Below are 15,211 nucleotides of genomic sequence, written 5' to 3' on the forward strand. Positions count from 1 at the left end.
CCACAGTGAAACTGGGGAGGACCCTGAGTTGGGTGCAGCCCAGCCATCTCCCCACCAATTTGCAGTTCTTGGGCCCTGGTCCTGCTTGGTTCCAGCCAGTTCAGGGGCCTCCTTTGGAGTTTCAGTTCATTCATGGCCCTGTGAATTCTCTGGGCTGGCCTCCTCACTCCAAGGTGCCCACGCCTCTGAAATCTCTGTCTTACCTGCTCCCTTTGTCCCACCCCAGGGGCTCTCCCCCATTATTACATAGCCAGGGGAAACCTATGGCCTTTGAACAGAAAACAAAGGTGCCCTTCCTCCAGGTTGACCCAGGCCCTGCCAGGGCACATGGCTTGGTAGGCGGAATAAGGGCTACTTTTCATTCCCAACTTACCTACCTCCACGCTCAGCCCCCTTAGCCCAAACTGCACAGCGGTATGCAGCAGCCACAGAGTATCTTCACAAGTCCCACCCCATCACTCCCCTCCCTCTGCAGGCATCCATGGCTCCCCACTGCCCTCAGTACAAAGCCCACACTCCTTGGCCAGCACCTGAGGCCTTCGCTGCCTTTCCCAGACTCACTCCAGACATCCCCTCTGATATCAGTCGTGGCTTTCAGTTCAACACCTTGGACTTTTGGGCCTCTGTGGGGTTTTTTCCACACCTTTTTTTTTTTTTTTTTTTTTTTTAACTTGGAATGCCTTTCTACTTCATCCCCTCCCCACTGGCATCTCCATCTTCTAAGACCTTGAAGGAGAGGATCCTAACTCATCTCTGTAGATTCCAGCATAGGGCCTGGTATCACCAGAGCTTAATAAATTAGTGTTTGTTAAATGAATAAATCTACCTTCTCAAGTTTACCCAAGTGTGTGGGGTCTGGGGCTGGGGGCCTGCAAGGGGAGTTTGGGCAACATGGTCATTCTACTTTCTATTCTAAATTCCTTTGGAATCCACAGCAAAATTCCCTCCTCAAAGTCATAATGGACTGAGAACCTGGGTCTGGCCCGAGACAGGAGCTCGCCACTGGGTTACAGCCTTACTTAGCCACGTACCGCCAATGTTGTCTTTGAAGAAGCTGTGTCCTGGGCAGGGTCTCCAGAGGTGAGTCTGGGAGGGGAAGGAGGACGGGCTGGGGAAGAGAGAGGGATTGTGAAGGAATCCGGGGCTTTTGAGAGAGGAATCCCAGGGAGAAACGAACCTAATGCTTTCTCTTCCTAATTTTTGCCACACCAGAACGCCACCTAAACAACAGTTTACTTGATTTTTTTAATTGAGCCACATTTTAAACTTAAATATCTACTCTCGCCTCATTTTAAGCATCCATAGCTGTGAAATCAGAGGTTTGATGTTCTAATGATATTTTTAATAAGCAGCAAAATTAATACATACCGTTAAGTTAAAAAAAAAATTTCACCTGTGCACCACCTGAAGTCGTCACGCGCAGACCTTGGCACACGCTGACTAGGACCTATGAATGAAGGATGACGGCCAGGGGAGCAGACACAGACTGGGGATTCCACAGCCAGGAAGAGGCCACTTAGGGACTTTTCATGGCTGAGCCCAAGGCCGGGTTTAAATGCTTGAGCTGAGAGCCCTTTGGACCGGAAGCCACAGTGTGGGATCAAACAAGAATTCTGACTAAAGGAGACATATAACTTGGATTGGAGGATAAAAATGGCAAGGGCCCGAGGGTGCGGGCTCCGACAAGAGGCAGAGCACCTGGGAGGGGCACGGGGCGAGCTGGAAGGCGGTGAACGACGCCCCCGCGCGCGCGCGGCCGGTTCCTGCAGCGCGGTCAGCCTGCGCTCCCGGCACGGTTCCCTCTCCCGCTCACAACGCACACGGCCTCTCAAATCGCCGGCTCCGGGCGCAGAGATGCTCTGGGACAAGTCAGGGAAGGGCAGCTAAAGGAGAGAGCGCGGAGGTTTGTTCCCTGGGCGGAATGTGGAAGGGAAACCTCTCCCCGCTCCCTGGGGGTGGTGGCAGCGGCGGAGAAAGAGTGCTTGACACAAGCCTTTGACGGAGGGTTTGCTGCCTTCAGTCTTTATCCCAGAGCTGAAGGCCTGCCTGACAGCGGAAAGTCCTCGATGCTTGAGACACGTAAGGCCAGGGTCAGCGACAGAGTCAGGAGTGAAAAAAGTTATATATTTTCTAATTATAAAAACAGCACTACTGGGGCTGGCCCCGTGGCTGAGTGGTTGGGTTCACGTGCTCCGCTGCAGGCGGCCCAGTGTTTCGTTGGTTCGAATCCTGGGCGCGGACATGGCACTGCTCGTCGGGCCACGCTGAGGCGGCATCCCACATGCCACAACTGGAAGGACCCACAACAAGGAATGTACAACTATGTACTGGGGGGCTTTGGGGAGAAAAAGGAAAAAAATAAAATCTTTAAAAAAAAAAAAAGCACTACTGTTGACAAAAAGTGGAAATTCATAAAAGCACACATGAAAAAGAAACCTATAAACTCTACACCACTTCTACAGATGACTACCATAAATATTTTGGTGTTTATTCTTTCAACTTATATATATATAAAATATATGGTTATGTTAAAAATAATTATATATTATATAATGTACAACTATAATATATAATTATTTTAAGATAAGTGGGGTCACATTGTATAAATTCTTTTAGGACCTGATTTTTTTCAGTTGTTATCTTGTGATCTCCAACAAACATTCTTTTACACCCTCATTTTTAATGGATGTAGTCATTTATTTAATCTATTGATTGATATTTAAATTTTTTCCAATTTTTCCCTGTTATAAAAGATTTCTGGGGGGCCAGCCCAGTGGTGTAGTGGTTAAGTTTGCATGCTCTGCTTTGGCTGCCCGGGGTTTGTGGGTTTGGATCCTGGGTACAAACCTACAGACTGCTCATCAGGGCAGGCTGTGGCAGCATCCCGCATACAGAAAAAATAGAGGAGGAGTGACACAGATGTTAGCTCAGGGACAATCTTCCTTACCAAGTAATAATAATAATAATAATAATTTCTGCAATAAATGTTTTTATTGCAAAATCTTGGTGTTATTTCCTTAAAATAATTATTAGAAATGCAATTGATAAGTAAAAGTCTAATATAATTTTAAAGACATGATAAATATTGTCAAATTCCTTTTCAAAAAGTTGTACCAATTTAGACTCCCTCCAGCAGCATATGAAATTGCCTCTTGTCACCCTCACTCACCTTGCCTGGGTATTATTATAACTTTATCTTCACCAAAAAAACCCCTAAACCCAAAAAACCTTAAAATCTTCCACTTCTGTCTGTCATCACTGTCAATATCCCATCTCAAGAGACCGCCGGCAACTTGTCTGGAAGCTGCCATAGCCTCTTAACTTCCCTTCCTGCTTCCACTCTCCTCCGCTCACCCTGCCCGCCATGGTCTGTTTTCCACAGAACAGTCAGAGTTATCTTTTTGAAAACTTTTCTTTTCTTGCCTTTTGCTTCTGGTCATAACACACTGGCTTGTATCAGACTAGGATTCCTTTAGAGAACAAAGTAAAAACTAGATAAACACACACACACAGCTATTTTAGGGCTTCAGAGAGTAACCAATATGGGCAGAACTTAAGTAACTAAGATCCTGTAAAGAAAGAAAACACTTTGAGGTGAGGAAGATCTTCCTCCATTGCATTCTTTAGGGGAATTCCAAAAGGAATTTGTTGATTTGCTTGGAAGGCATTGATGCTGAGCAGAAAATGGTGGCCTAAAGTTTTGATGTTATCACAAGGGGCAAAAACTGGAGTTTAGCATCTGACAAGAAAGAAGGATCTGGTAAACACTCTAGGGTTTCAGTTGAGACCCCTGAAGGGCTATGACCTAGGAGTAAGGGGAATCCAGAAATAGAGCAGCCCATACAAGGCCTGGAACATCTCAGTTCCTGATTGGATCATATCATTTGACCCTAGTCTATCTGCTTGAAATAACAACAACAACAAAAAAACAAGAAATGTTTGCCTCTTCTGGAGAAACAACATCATCTAGAGCCTCTACAATTTTGATTCTACCCAGAATTCAATGTTTTACAAAAATTAGCAGATATGCTAGACCAAATAAACAAAAACTAAGAGAAAAAAGTAGAGATAGAAGCAGACCCAAGGGAGAAAAAGATATTGGTATTATTGTACATAGACTCTAATACATTCTGGAAAATAGATGGAGAGCTAGAAACAACTTTTAAAAAGAACCAAATGGAAATCTAGAATTGAAAAATACAGTTACTGAAATAAAAAAACTCTACAGACGGGTTTAACAGCAGGTTAGATAAAACAGAAGAGAGGATTAGTAAACTGAAAGCTAGGTCAGTAGAAAATATTCTTTCTGAAGCATGGAGTGGGGAAAAAGATGGAAAATGCAGAAAAGAGCATAAGAGAATATGGAATGTGGGGTAAAGGTCTAAGTACATTTAACTGGAGTCACTTAAGTAAAGGAGAGTAAGTGACTGGTTCAGAAGCAATAGTTAAAGAGTTACTGATTACCAATTTTATAGTATTAATGAAAGACATCAAACCACAGATTCAAGAAACACTACAGATCTCAAGCAAAATAAATACAAAAAATCCCCACCTAGGCACATCGTAGTAAAACTTCTGAAAACCAAAGGCAAACAGAATTTTTAAAAAATTGGCTGAAAAAAAAAAAAGACACATTACCTTCAAAGGAGCAATAATAATACTGAGAGCTCATTTCCAAGATAAAGATGAAATCCAGGAGAGAGTAGAAGTCAAGGATACATGTTATAATCTTTAAAGAACTGAAAGAAAATAGCTTCCAGTCTGGAATTACATACAGAGCAAAATATTCTTCAAAAATGGAAGTGGAACAAAGAGGTTTATAAATGAAAACAGAGAGAATCCATTCCCAAGAGAACTGAACTAAAGGAAATACTAAATGATGTTCTTTAGGCAGGATGAAAATAATCCCAATGGAGGCAAAGCAGTGCAGGAACGCATGAATGACAAGAGGTAAATACAGGAATATTGACTGTATAGAACAATAATATCTTGATTTTTAAAATAAATGAAAAATTAAAATACTTAATAATAGCCAAAAGTCTGGGGGGGGGGGATAAGCTGAGTTAAATTGTAACATTTTGTGTTATCTGGGGAGTACAAATTATAGTAGACTAATAATTCAAGGATGCATGTTGTAATTTCTTGTTAGCCATTAAAATAATAATAAAAGAATATATAATTAAGAACTAATGAGAAATAGAATAATTTAAAAAATCTAATTCAAAAGAAGGTAAGAAAAGTTTAAAATAGGGATTTTTTTTTAAATGTCTTTGATTCTTTGCATTTCTTCTGCTATGAACTTATCTGTATCTTTTGCCCAGTTTTCTATTTGGATACTTTCCTTTTCTTATTGATTTTAGATGGACATAAATACAGGTAAATAGAAATATGTTCAGGTGAATATTGCAAGTACACTCTTGTAGGGCTCAGTTTTAAATCTTTATGCCTTGGTTGGGACACTAAGGGCCTGGTGAGACCACTTGCTTGGACGTTAGTGAGAAGAGGGATAGTCCCTTGAAGTCTTATGCTTTGCACTCAGTAGGAGCTCACCAAATGCCTAATGAGTTGAACTGAATTGAGATGATCAAGGGGCTAAGCAAACAATGGGTCGCTGCATTATTGTCATTTAGACAGTAAGAAGTTATTTGAACCAGTGACAGGAATAGCGAATGCTAAATGTTGAAGTCCAAAGAGGGAGCAGAAATAAACCGGGCTGGAAAGAACCACAGGAATTCCCTGTGGTTGGAAGGCTCAGCCCGATGTGGACATGTGCGCTGCCGCTCTAGGTGAGGGGCCTGGAGCAGAAACGCGTGACGCATACCTAATCAAGGCCAATAGGTGGCGCTCTAAAGACGTCCCATCGCCGTCCAGACTTCCAGGGCCAAGATGTTGCTTCAGCGCCTGAGCAGTGGAAACTGGCTGACGTATGGGAGACTCCGAGCTCTAACTTTTTGGCTCTGTGCTTCCTCCAGAGGTGAAATGCTCAAACTCAGGAGCCCTGTAGGGTTTTTTTTCTATGCTTGCTTTGCCTGCGGGTGCTTGGATAACACCATCCATTCATTCATTTAGACCAGTGTGGTTCAGCCTTTGATAAGCAAACCAATCACCTGATTCTCTTGTGCAAATGCAAAGTCTGATTCAGCAGGATTGGGGTGGGGCCTGAGGTTCTGCATTTCTAAGAAGCTCCCTGGCAATGACTCATGCTCAGTAGTTCTAAAAATTTAGAACATGCTGACTACAAGGTCCTGTCTCTGTGCAACACAGGAGGTGGGTGAGTTTCCAGCTCCCTAGAGTGAAATCCCACTGAAATGTCTGCAATACAAGTTAGAGTGGGAGCCCGCTGACTGTGTGATCTTGGGCAAGTTGCGTGACATCTTTGGGTCTCAGTTTCCTCATCTGTACAATAGTAATAATAACAGTTTCTACTTTAGAGAGTTATTTGAAGGTTAAAGCAGGATATCGTATGTAAAACACAGTGCCTGGTGCGTGGTAAGCCTCAAGAAGCCTTGGGGTACACTAAGAGAAGTACAGAGGCGGCAGCTCTGGTGGGGTGGTAAATTGGAGAGAGCAAGAAGTGAGGGACAGTCCTTAAGAAAGTGCCATCAAGCTATCAGGATACCCTTTGTCTGGAAAGAGCGGGGTCAGGGAGGTGCGGATGGAGCCAGGAGGAGGGCGGGTCTCCTGATCAGGTGGCAGACCTAAGCTACTTTTGAGGAGGATTTAAGCTGCTGCAGACTAAGCAGCCTTCCTTCTGGAGATGGTTGGGGTGGGTGGGAGCAGGACTTGCAGGCAGATGGAGCTTCTGCTTTTGGCACACTCCCCCATTTCACATCCTTAGGAGTTTTAGGGGATTGTGAGAGGAGCTAAGAGGAGCCAAGGATCACCCCAGCCCTGCCCTTATGCAAGACTTTGCCATAATTTGCAAAACTTCAGCCCCGCTGCGATGGAGTCCTCAGTCCTCATCAGAGTTTACCTTCAAGTTTTAAATAGGGATGTGTATCCATAGCATCTTAAAGGTCCACAGACATTTATGGACTAACTTCCAGTGCTCTGCTGGGTGCTCCTGGGGATACAGAGACAAATTCACGCAGCCCCCACCCTCACTGGGTGACCTTGAGGAGATAAAGCATCACCATGGGAACGAATTATCAATGAAGGGGCTCAGTAGCCGTTCTTAATGATGGTGCTTCTCCTCTATGGCGAGACTAAATGACACATGAGACCTGCAGCCAATGTGGAGACAGAGGTGTTCAGGGTGCCTCTTCAGACCAGGGTGTCTGATCTGATAGAGACTTAAGAGTGGGTCAGATTTGGGGAGGCAGAAAGGACGGACTCTGCTAACCGCTAAAGGGACTAATTGGATGAGTACGAAGTCAATTACACACATTATCTCATTTAAGCCTAAACAACTCTGTGAGGTCAGTACTGGTATTACCTCCATTTCTTAAATGGGGAAAAAGAGACTCAGAGAAGCAAAGCAACTTGTTCAAGGTCTCACAGCTAAAAGTGGTGGATGGCAGCAATCTGACTTTAAGTCTATTCTCTTATCTACTCATGTGAGGGGTATGCTAGGTTCTGTTCATCTCTTACCCTTGACAAGTGACAGCTCTTCCCCTCCGAATACAGGGACAGAGGCATACATGCATACGGTAGAAATGGGGAAACTTGAAATCCAGGCTAAGGAGTTAGGACTTGAATTTCTTTTTTCCTCTCCCCAGCACTGAAATCTTGCTCAACTCCAGCTGAGCAATGAGGCCGGCAGGGTTGCCTCACTTCTAGACAGCAGGACCCAGCCTTCCTGGCCCGAACCCACTTCCTGTCCTTGTGCCTCCTTTGTCAGAAGGTGATTATCATGCTTCCTGTTGACTTCTACTTTGTTTCAGCTGGTTCAGCGCTGGCCCCTATGTGTTGCTGTTGATCTGATCATCGAGGCTTGGGACAAAGGACACAGGAACAGGTACACTGAGATCTTGGGGAGTTGAGGGAGGAGGGGTCTGCTCAGAGAAGGTCTGGGGCAGGTGAGGGCCAGCCTGAGACACACCAGAGTCCGGGGCTCCTGGTGGTCTGGGGACCCTCTCTGTCCATGTTGAGGGGGGCACTGTCAAAGGCTGAGGTCAGTTTGTGAAGTTGGCTATGTTCCTGTAGGGGCTGACACCAGGGCTTTGCTTTGGTGGCTTCCAGAAGCCACATCATCTGCCCACATCCCCCTAAGATCTCATCACTTTGATTTGGTTTCTGTTTCCTGGGCTACCCCAGGCAGCACTTTTCTGGGTTGCAGAGAGAGCTCCTTGAGTTCAGACAGGTTTATCTGGGACTGACTTATACACGGTCAGTGTGATGCTTGACATTGTGCTGAGCTGACCAAGTCAGGGGCTTGCCCTTAAGTCCTGGCTCCTTGTCTTACCTATGGGCAAGTCATTTCCCTCTGAACCTGTTTTCTTATCTACAAAATGGCAAAATGTTTCTATTTTGTGGGATTTTTTGTGATGCTTAAGCAGGACAATGGTTGTGAAAGTTTTTTGTAAACTGTAAGATGATATTCTTCAGGGTTTGAGTTTACTTTTATTTCATTTTCTAAATGGAACTAGTTTTTTTTATGATATGATAGCGGAGAAAAATTCAAAGAATACAGAGAAAGTGAAATTTTTATGTAATTCCATCCCTGAAGATTACCATTGACAAATTGGTGTATAGACTTCTAGATTAAAAAAATATTTTTGTTGTAGTAAAATATACATAAGATAAGATTTGTCATTTTTAAGTGTACAGTTCTGTGGCATTAAGTACATTCACACTGTTATGCAACCATCATCATCGCCATTCATCTCCAGAACTTTTTCACCATCCCAAACAGAAACTCTGTACCCAATAAACACTGACTCCCCATTTCCTTCTTCCCCTAGCCCTTGGCAACCACCCTTCTACTTTCTATCTCTATGAATTTGAGCACTCTGGATATCTCATATAAGTGGAATCATATAGCATTTGTTCTTTTGTGACTGCCTTATTTCACTTAGGATAATGTCCTTAAGGTTTATCTATATTGCAGCATGTGTCAGAATACCCTCCCTTTTTAAGGCTGAATAATATTCCATTGTATGTATATACTACATTTTGTTTATCCATTCATCTGTTTCTGGACATTTTGGTTGTTTCCACCTTTTGGCTATTGTGAATAATGCTGTTATGAATGTGGGTGTGCAAATATCTGTTTTAGTCCTTTGAATTCTTTTGGGCATATAGTCACAAATGGATTTGCTGGATCATATGGTAATTCTACTTTTAATTTTTTGAGGAATCGTCAAAAATTGTTTCCCATAGTGGCTGCGTTGTTTCATGTTCTTACCATCAGTGCACAAAGTTTCCAATTTTTCTGCATCCTCCTCAACACTTATTATTTTCTGTTTTTTGATGGTAGCCATCCTAATGGGTATGCAGTGGTATCTCACTGTATTTTGATTTGCATTTCCCTGATGATTGGTGACGTGAAGCATCTTTTCATGTGCTTATTGGCCATTCGTATATCTTCTTTGGAAAAATGTCTATTCCAGTCCTTTGCCCGTTTTTCAGTTGTGTTGTTTGTTTTGTTGTTGTTGTCGAGTGGTAGGAGTTCTTTATATATTCTGGAAATTAGCTAGACTACTAGATTTTTAAAACACATTTTTTTTTTTTAAAGATTGGCACCTGAGCTAACAACTCTTGCCAATCTTCTTTTTTTTTTTTTTTTTTTTTTGGCTTTTTCTCCCCAAATCCCCCCGGTACATAGTTATGTATATTTTAGTTGTGAGTCCTTCTAGTTGTGGCATATGGGATACCGCCTCAGCTTGGCCTGATGAGCAGTGCTATGTCTGCGCCCAGGATCCAAACCAGCAAAATCCTTGGCTGCTGAAGAGGAGTGTGCGAACTTAACCACTTGGCCACAGGGCCGGTCCACAAATATTTTTTATGTTGAATTCTACTTACTGTCCTGAAACCTTTTTTCATTTAATAATATCTCTCTCTTTTTTTCCCCCTAGGGAAGTTTTGCCATGAGCTAACATCTGTGTCAATCTTCCTCTATTTTGTATGTGGGTCGCTGCCACAGCACTGCTGCTGATGAGTGGTATGCGTCCACACCTGGGAACTGGACCTGGGCTGCCGAAGTGGAGTATGCTGAACTTAACCACTAGGCCATGGGGCTGGCCCCTAATAATATCTCTTAGTCTCATCTCATGTTAATTTATAAATTTCTACCTTGTCCTTCTTAACAGCTGTTTAGTATTCCAATGTATGGATATACCATAATTTATTAAATCAGTCTCCTACTGATGGGTGTTTAGGTTGTTCCCAATTTACTGCTATCATAATAAACAGTGTTGCAGTAAACATCATTGAACATACATCTTTGTATACGAGTCCTATTATTTCCTTAGGATAAATCCTTATGAGTCAAATTGCTGGGTGGAAAGTTATACATGTGTTTGCAGTTTTAATTCATTTGTCCAGATTCCTCTAATAAATGTTATACTGTTTTATTTATTTTAAATTTCATATCCACTTTTATTACAGCAACACAAAGCTTACAATGTAAAATATCAATTCCCTATCCCACCTCCCCACTTCCAAGTTCTCCTTCCCGGAGACAAACGCTTTCAGTTATTTTAATTGTTTCTGTCTCCAAAGAAGTGCCAGTATGGCTATTTCTTTCTATTTTAGTTATTATCTGTTGACTTGTTATGGAAGGTAAGGATATAGCACTCTTATATCTCCCTATCCACATTACTGCTCCCCCATCTTCCTGATATGGTTCTATCACAAATTTTGATTAAATCAATATTCGTGTTTATGTTATATAATTAGGTCATGCTATGACTATATAAGTATTGTTCTCTGAGCTATGTAGTTATTATTATTATTATTTTCTTTCTTTTATCTAATCTTTTCCTCCTGGAGTTGACGGTTGCTTCAGGTTTCCATTTTCTTAGTTTTTATACACATATGACTGATTCCTCTCCAACAGAGCTATTAAATTCCTCTGAACATGATCGGACACATCAGCCAATCTCTTGGGTTCCATCTTTTTTTCTTTGTCTTATTCCTCAGCCACATCTCCCTGTAGCCCCATCTGGCTGCTCCCCTCTGAGCTATTGCTGTCAACCTACTGCTCAGTCTGTCCTGGCCCATGTGTTAGCATCATCTTAGAAATTCCCTTTTCACTCTCTTATGTGGATCTTCTCTTTTCTGGATCCCACAGTTTTTTTGCATTTTACGTTTTTTTTATGGTAAAATATGCATAACATAAAGTTTATCATTTTAGCCATTTTTTAGTGTTCAACTCAGTGAGGAAGTACATTCCCATTGTTGTGTATCCACCACCAGCATCCATCTTCAGGACTTTTTCGTTTTCCCAAACTGGAACCCTGTACTCATTAAACCCTACCTCCCCATTCCCTCTTCCTCAGCCCCTGGCAACACCATTCTACTTTCTGTCTCTATGAATTTGAGTAGAATCATACAGTATTTGTCCTTTTGTGTGGATCTCACATTTTCCTCTTCATTGACTTCCTTATTTTGGTGGCATATGTTTTCCAATACATAGGAGGTAAAGTTTTTGACCAGCTGAAAAAAGGCCTTTATTCTATCCTTACACTTGTTTAAGGGTCTGGCTAGATTTAGAACACAGGGTTGAAAATAATTTTACAAGCAGCGTTTCATCGTCTTCAAGCTTTTAGTTTATTGTGGAGAAGTCCTGTGCTATTCTGGCTCTTGGTCCTTTGTGGATGACCTGGTTTTATGTCTATGGAAGTTTTTCGGATTCTCTTTTCATCCCTGAGGTTCTGAAATTTCATCTGTAGGTGTTTTTTGATTCATGGTGCTGTATGCTCAGGAGACCTTTCACTCTGGGCACTCATGTTATTCAATTCTGGGAAAATTTCTTGAATTATTGTTATCCTAAAAATAATTTCTTGGGCCGGCCCCATGGACTAGTGGTTAAGCTTGGCGCGCTCTGCTTTGGTGGCCTGGATTCGGTTCTTCTGTGTGGATCTATACACCACATGTCAGTGGCCATGCTGTTGCAGCGACCCACATACAAAATAGAGGAAGATTGGCACAGATGTTAGTTCAAGGTGAATTTTCCTCAGCAAAAGAAAAGAAGAATTCTTTCTCTTCATTTTCTCTGTTCTCTCTTTCTGGTACTCCTCTCATTTGGATGCTGGACTTTTAGGTTTATTTTCTTGCTTTTAATCTCCTATTTGGGAAATTTGTTTTTTGTTCTCCTTTTTGGGAGATTTTCTCAATTTTATGGTCATACCCTTCAGCTACATATTTTTCTTTCAAGCCTCATTTTAAAAAAAGGTTCTTGGGGCTGGCCCAGTGGTGTAGTTGTTAAGTTCATGCCCTCCACTTCAGCGGCCTGGGGTTTGCAGGTTTGGATCCTGGGCGTGGACCTACACACCGCTCATCGAGCCATGCTGTGGTGGCATCCCACATACAAAATAGAGGAGGACTGGCATGGGGGTTAGCTCAGTGACAATCTGCCTCAAGCAAAGATAGGGAGATTGGCAATAGATGTTAGCTCAGGGCCAATCTTCCTCACCCCCCCCAAAAAAAGTTCTTGTTCTTGCTCCTTTTTGTAAGCTCCATGTTCTTGTTACATGGATATAATATCTTTATTTCTCTGAAGATATTTATTAAAGTTTTTTCTTTCCTGGCTTACTTCTGCTCCCTGTATTGTATCTATTGCTCTTGAATTTCTTTTGTCTTATTTTGTTCTATCTTTCACATTGGAGGCTTTATCAAATGTTTGGTGGTTCCTCGTTGAATGTTCATTTTGATGATTAAGGAACTAGAAGCTGATTGGAGGCTGTGTGTGTGTGTGTGTGTGTGTGTGTGTGTGTGTGTTTTGGGCAGGGGGTGAGAGTTGTTGGCTGTTGGACCTCTGGATAATCAAGTGGGTTGACCAGGCCATGTGGCTTGGAGACCTCTCTGGAGCCAGTCGGGTTCTGTTGAGAGAAACTCTCTGATCTCCTGCCTGGAGAGTAAAAGCCAGGCTGCCAGCATCCTGGAAGGGTATCAGGGGAAGGAAGCTGGGGTCTCATCATCCAATATGTGGCCTTTGAAGAATCCTCCCTGCCCCCATCACTTCCCTTTGCGGTGTAGTGACAACCTTGCATTCTGGTGTGCCACTGTCCCCAGGTCTAGAGCTCCTCTTGTTTAGTTTCTCTAGAAAGTAAACCTCTTCCTCCTGCTGGGCTGGGAGAGAGGTAAACACCTTGACTTGTCAATTGTATGGGCTGTGAAGTCTGCACCTAAGTGCTTTGTAAACACACTGTACTTTCAACAGATCTTCCTGTTTTTAGCCCCACCCCACCCTGCCTTGTGACGTCACTGGCACCTCCAATTCCTGAGCCTTTCTTGGATTCAGAGATGCGACACTGCTTGCCCCTGGTTAGCATTTAGTCTCCAGCCTTCTCTGATCCACCCCATGGCTACCACTCACCAATCTACATTCCATCTTCCAAGATTCTGTTGACATCTCTTGTCCACTGTTGTCTCCTCCCCGCCACTCTGCCTTTGTGGGTTTCTACCTTTTAAAATAGTCCTGTCTTTTTTGTGGTGTTTCAGAAGGAAGTGAAGATACATGTATTCAGTCTGTCATGGTAACTGAGATGGTTGTGGCATTGTCACTCCGACCAGTGTTGTCTGAGAGCGTTGGCTTCCTCACAATTCTGCTAGCACTGGGCGTTATCATTTGTTTTAAACTTTGCTAATCCCATAAGCAAAAAGTGATATCTCATTGTCATTTTAATTTACATTTTAAAAAATTATTAATGATATGATTGAGGATTTTCTCATGTGTTTATTGGCCATTTGTATTTCTTCTACGAACCACTTATTTATATCCAGTGCTCATTTTTCAAGTGGAGTAAGATAATTGTTAAATTGTTGATGTATGGCCAGTTCTGTAAAGAGGTTTAGGATAGATCCCTTATTTTCCTGTATATGTGGTGTTAGAGCACAGGCTTCAGAAAATAGCAGTTCTTAAAGACTACATCTAAAATTTTTGATGATATTTTCCCCCTCCCTTGGGTTACAAAGGAATCTGTGTTTGCTGTACAAAATTTGGAAAAAACTGATAAACACACAAAAGAAAATATAAATCACCCAGAGACAGCCATCAGTTGTAAATACATCCTTCCAGTCTTTTTTCTGTGGGTATGTACTTATAAAAATAAAAGGAAAGTCATTTTATTTTGTATTCATGCTTTTGACTTAGTAAATCCTAATTTGCTCTCATATTATTTTATACCTTGTCCTATGACATCATCATTAGTGGCTACGCAGCAATCCATTGATTCCATACCATCATTTATTTACTCCATCCCCTACTGACAGATTTTAGGTTCTTATTGGATTAAAATTTTCATTAGCAAGTTCCTCTTTTGATCACGACCCCATCTAATCTTGTTTCCGCTTAGCAATCTCTTTTTTTAAGTGAAAGTACAAAGGTAAACTTTAATCATTTTCTGGTTAAATTATAACTAATTCTGAATTAATGAATACAGACTCATGGAGATTTTCTAGCCCTTTCTGTCTTTTGTTCTGAGGGTCAGAGGAGGAGACGGAGAAGGGCTGCTCTGGGATTCTCCCCAGGCTCCTCCACAGCTTTTGATTAGAGTGAAAATGACGAGGAGCTAAGGCTCCGGGGAGGAGTGAGATATGCAATGAGGAGAAAAAGGAAGCAGATCAGGCAGATATTTGAAGAAGTCATCCAAGAAATGATAGCTTAACAGAGAGACAATCTGAAAGAACAGACTGGTCTGAGAGTTGAAGATCTGAATTCTCTTCTGAATCTGCCACTATGTGTCCTTGGGCAAGTTGCTCAACCCCTCTGGTTTCCTTATTGTCATACAAATTCTCTTGTATTCTGTGAAGTTCTATGAATACAGATTTTGTCACACCAGCTGTGTGATCCTGGATAAGTTGCTTAATGTCTCTGAGACATGGTTTTCTCATCTGTAAAATGGGAACACTAATAGCTACTTCTTAGTGTTGTTGTGAATGGATGTGTGTAAAGATTTATCATAGGGCCTGTCCCATACTAAGTATCCAATAAATGAGAGCTATTTTTATTGCATGCTGATTGTTATGTAAGAGGAGGGCAATTATATCATCCCACACTTTGTGTATGGAAAGGAACTCTGTCTTTTCAAAAGTGGGTTTCAAAGTT

At 42.1% G+C, this 15,211-nt stretch overlaps 1 protein-coding gene across 6 annotated transcripts in view; it reads left to right on the top strand.

Annotated features, from left to right (window-relative positions):
• The first annotated feature begins 289 nt into the window (after positions 1-289).
• NDEL1 (nudE neurodevelopment protein 1 like 1) overlaps positions 290-15,211 on the top strand; it is a 61,532-nt gene continuing 46,610 nt past the window's right edge. For 2 of the 6 annotated variants that reach the window (XM_070228187.1, XM_070228179.1), the window contains exon 1: positions 7,841-7,957. The gene's annotated coding sequence lies outside the window, so the exon portion shown is untranslated. Of the gene's footprint in view, positions 336-935; positions 1,081-7,814; positions 7,958-15,211 lie in introns of those variants that run through there. The other 4 variants (XM_070228186.1, XM_070228181.1, XM_070228180.1 and 1 more) reach the window with 4 other exon arrangements.

The sequence above is a fragment of the Equus caballus genome, chromosome 11 (assembly GCF_041296265.1).
Source record: "Equus caballus isolate H_3958 breed thoroughbred chromosome 11, TB-T2T, whole genome shotgun sequence".
NCBI classification, from domain to species: Eukaryota; Metazoa; Chordata; class Mammalia; order Perissodactyla; family Equidae; genus Equus; species Equus caballus.